Source organism: Arachis ipaensis, chromosome B06 (genome assembly GCF_000816755.2).
Source record: "Arachis ipaensis cultivar K30076 chromosome B06, Araip1.1, whole genome shotgun sequence".
Lineage (NCBI taxonomy): Eukaryota > Viridiplantae > Streptophyta > Magnoliopsida > Fabales > Fabaceae > Arachis > Arachis ipaensis.
The window spans coordinates 121,195,367-121,200,511 of record NC_029790.2 but is presented as its reverse complement, the minus strand read 5'-3'; positions in this window follow the sequence as shown (position 1 = coordinate 121,200,511).

The following is a 5,145-nucleotide window of genomic DNA, read 5'->3' as shown; positions in this document are numbered from 1 at the left end:
TATAATATTTATTAATAGAAAATAATTTTTTTAGTAAAAGATCACTACGAACAAAATTAAAGACTAATTCAACAAAAGAAACATAAATAAATAATTATTGCAAAGTATTAATCATAATAAATCAACCAATTTTATCCCATAATTATTAGACATGTAAAAAGAGATAAGTTATATATATATAATCTTGAAAAATAAGTTTTCGATATTAGAATAGCGATTAGTGCATGCAACAGCAACAAAACAAAATGGTAAATTAACTAAATGTCACATAAAATATTAGAATTAAAATGTTCGAAAGTGGCATCTTGAGATACATCTCTGCATGTGATCGCAAGCTGAAACAGAAACACGATGTGATTGGTACTTTATCTGCAATTATATGCGACACAACTAAAATCTTGTAAATGCCTTGGCTCATACATAATTCTTAGAAGCCATTTGAGTTTTAAATCGCGTGTGCATACAATCACAGTTATCATTATCGTAATTTCAAATATTGTAATTATGGTGATGTGAATCTTTTTTATATTTACATTTTAATTTTGTATCTGTTGTAGCATTACCAATTTCTTTCTATTACCATCAAATTATTTATTCCAAAAACTTAATCTAATAAACAAAAATATATAAATAATAATTATATATCTAATATATTTCTCAACAAATTTTTTTATTATAAAGTTTTTATACCATGTGAAATTTTGGTAGAGTTTTTTGCTGTGATAAATTTTATAAATGCTATTTATAATTTTATTGTGTTTTTAGTACAAAAGTTCGACGCAACATAATTGTTAACAACACAAAGATGTATTAATCGACAAGAATTAGCTAAAATTTTTCAGGTCGAATTAGAAAAATACAAATAACACGTGGAAAATAGATGTAACCCTTAAATAGATATGAATATGGGGACTATTACTTGACTATCAAGATATAGTAAAAACATGGGTAGTTAAGTTTGGAGAATAAATAAAATAAGATCGTGGTCAGAGACCAATAACTACTCATTTGTAGTACAAATTTTTTTCTCTATAAAAAAGAGAATAAAAAAATTTCAAAAGGACTTTCATTCAACACTTCAAATTACATCAAATCTTTGTAAATTTTCGTCACATTGATACAAAAAAAATTATGGAATGTTAGTGCATATGAATGTTAGAAGTTAATTTATTTTTTTTTTCAAATATTACCTTTTTTCTCATTTGTTTATCTTTAATTTTATCTTATTTTCAGTTTCCTTCTTTGCTTACTAGTCTTTGTCTAACTTTATTCATTTATTTACATTTTTATTTAAGAATAGATGGCATTCTTTAAGTTTTTTTAATATAAAGTTCTGATTCATTCGTATTTACATAACTTTATTGTTTGTAAAGCTAATTTTAATACTACAATTAGGGATGGTAAAAACTTTCCGAAATGCGGGGATCCCTATAGGAACTGTCCTAAATGGGGATCCGTCTGTGCCATCCTGTATCGTCACACCTCACCGTGCCATCATTCTTACCGCGTCGTACTTTCTATTTACGGCGTTCCTTTTAGTAACTCTGTCGTCATGTTCATTCTCTTTTCTATTGTCACCTCTCCCACCTCGTCCACTGCTTTGTCCTTTGGCTCGTCATTGCGTCCCCCTCATTGCGTTATTTTGAAAGAAGTCACCATCGTGTCATTTAGACTTTTTGTATAAAATATTGCTGTTTTTGTATATGATGGATACTTACAGCTCTAATCATATGGAAATTAATAATTAGTTAGAACTATCAGATAGATGGGGAATGGGGTCCCCGCAGGGAATGGGGTCCCGTGGAGAATAGGGATAGAGAGCAATATTCTCCTATGGCAGGGAATGGAGACGGGATGGGAAGCAAATCTGAGGGCGGGAATGGAGAGCAGGGAGACATCCCCGCCCCCGCCCTGCCTCGTTGACATTCCTAACTATAATTAATAAATTCCGGATCAAACTCACTTCTTTAAAAGAAGTGGTATTGATAAACCTCAATTTTGTGGTTTATCTTGTGCTTAATTTAGGGGATTTTATCACATTTTCCCACATTTATTCAATGAAATAGCGTGGTTTTATAATTCTCCCTAATTTTGTGCTTAAGTGTAAAAATATGCTTTTTAGGCCCTTAAATTAGTGATTTTGATTCACCTTAATTTCATTCGATACCTTGATATATTTGTTAAGTGATTTCAAGTTTAGAAGGCAAAGATTCGATTAAAGGAATGAAGGAAAAGCAGGCAAAGTGGGAGAACTCATGAAGAAATGAAGGAACTGCAAAACTATCAGCCCTGACCTCTTCGCACTCAATCGATCATAACATGAGCTACAGAGGTCCAAATGAGGAGGTTCTAGTTGCGTTGGAAAGCTAACATCCGGGGTTTCAAAATGATATAAAATTTGCCATAGTTGTCTGATATTGAGGGACACGCACGCGTACGCGTGGGTTGCTACACGTGACTCATTAAAAGCAACTCGTGGCCAGCGATTTCTGGAGCATTTTGGGCCCAATCCAACTCATTTCTGATGCTATTTCATGCAGAATTCAAGCTTGGACAAGGGAGGAGCAATTTTTTGGAGTTTTTGCATCATGTAGCTTAGTTTCTAGAGAGAGAAGATCCATCTTCTCTTCTCTCTAGAATTAGGGTTCCTAGGGTTAGTTACATCTTAGATTCATGTTTAATTCCTTGTTTGCATCTTGTTTCTTCTACATTTTCATGCTCTAGTAGTGTAATTCTCTTGTTCCCTCTTGTTAATTTTTCTTTTCATGCCTCTTTGTTTAGGATTGATGAACACTTGTTGGATTTGAATTTTCTATTAATACAATTGATGTTTGATGTTCTTTTATTATTGATTTGAGTTGTGAATTTTACTTTTCTTGCAATTGGTAGTTGGTAGATTTATATTCCTTGCACTTTTACTACACTTTCCATTTATGCCTTCCAAGTGTTTGACAAAATACTTGGTTGGATGTTAGAGTAGATTTTTGAGCATTCTTGGCTTGGGAAGAGTAATTAGGTAATCTTGAATCATGAATACCCAACTCATGTTGGTGATCTAGAGTTGTTAGTTGATATGATTTTCATTGACTCTAATCTCTTGCTAATTCCATTAGTAAGTTTATTAGGATTTTTGGATTGAGATTAACTAGTCTTGTTTGACTTTCTCTCATGATAGATAACTTACACCTTCTTCCAATATTGGAGATGACGAGATAAGATAAATTCTTGTTAATTATTGTTATTAGTGGCTAGGATAGAAAGCCTATATTCTCAACCCTTGTCATGAATGTCTCTCTCTTTATTACTTACTTTCTTTAGTCACTTGCTTGATTTACTTTTCTTGTCGTTTAAATTCTTGCCCTCTTATCAATCAAACCCCTTGTTCTTTCATAGTCAATAATTGACCACTTCATTGTAATTTTTTGTGAGACGACCCGGAGTCTAAATACTTCGGTTAATTCTTATTGAGGTTTGTACTTGTGACAACCAATATTTTTACATGTGAGAATTCTTTGTTGATTTAGAACTATACTTGCAACAAAAATTTATTTGAGAAATTCTAGACCATCAAAGAATTCAAACATCAGGTATCTATTCTCTTATTTAAAATCTTGGATACAAACTTGATCAACCTCTTATATTAAAAATAAACCAAAATCAAGCGAAACAGATTCCAATAAGATAGTTTAATTCTTCTAATTCAAATTCTTCATATTTATCTATCTATCTATTTATCTACTTATTAATATTTTAAAATCTACTTATAAATATATTAAAAGTAAATTTTCATGAATGCTCTTTAGTTGACCTTTCGTCTCGGAATGTCGAGCTTCTAAGTTATTAGTAGCGTTTCTCCTTCACGAATTTTTTATCACATTCTTAGATGTACTTTTTTAATCTCCACAGATAATGTCAATCAGATATAATACTTGAATGTAATAGAAAATCAGTTGGGAATCCAACGAGATGATTCAAGATCAGGGTGCAAGACTTCTACGCTCCAAAAATATTGAAAGGTGTCTACTTGCAAGGACTCTGATAGATGAGAAAAGCTTAAGATGAGAGATTTAAATATTCCATCTTGTAATTAAATAAATATATATTTTTTTAATGAAAAAATTTAATAACCGAACTAATCATTAATGATGTTGATGTTGGTAAAGAGTGATTCATGGCCAAAAAAAAAAAGAAGGGGGATTGAGTGAGAGGACAAGAGATAGCAATGAAGTCCGCGTTGGCTATAGTGGGAAGAACAGAGAAGTTACGAGCTGGAAATTCAACGACCCGTTAAGAAATGATGCAGTGTAGAAAGAGATTGCGTGAGAACGTGCTTCAATTAATGGGGTAGAATTTTAATATTTTAAGAAATTATATAATTACCCTGTTGAGAAGATCAAATAAGATAAAGTGTAATTTTGAATATGATATGGTATCTTAGGTCATGATGAAATATTCGATCCGTATTCAGATTGAACCGTAACATCGAAAGTTCTATTAGGTCGATAGTTTAAAACATATTCCAACACAAGAGTAAATATTAAATTCTAAGTCTTATTAAGAGTAATATTAAGTCTTAGTAATATTTTGGTGGGTATACCTGCTAGTGCTGAGCTTGGAACTTGGTGAACAAGGTACTAGAGTGCAAAAATTACCTAAAATTGTATAGATGTTCCAAGGTTTTTAAGATACAGTCCTTAAACGTGAAACTACCCCCTCCTTCCCCTCGTATATATACTATATATAGTCCTTAAGAAATGTTGAAACGATAAGCTGTATATTACAAACTGCCATGGATTAAATTGTCTATAGAGTTAATAGTCAAAATCGTTTTTAAAAGATACTTCGATTTTCATTTTCGTCTTGAAAAGATAAATTAATCAAATTCGTCCCTAAAAGATAAAATTAATCAAATTCGTCCCCGAAAAGTAACCAACTTGTCATTCCGTCATCTCCTTCGCTGAGGTGGCTAATGTTCGCTGATGTATCCTATTAATTGCCAGCATAAACTAATCGGCAATTGCAACGGGTCGTACCAAATAATAACTCAGGTGAGTGAGTATCGATCCCACGAGAATTAATAGTTAAAACTTCAGAGATGATTAAATTTCCGGATTAATAATTCTTATCAACCACTTTAATCATGCA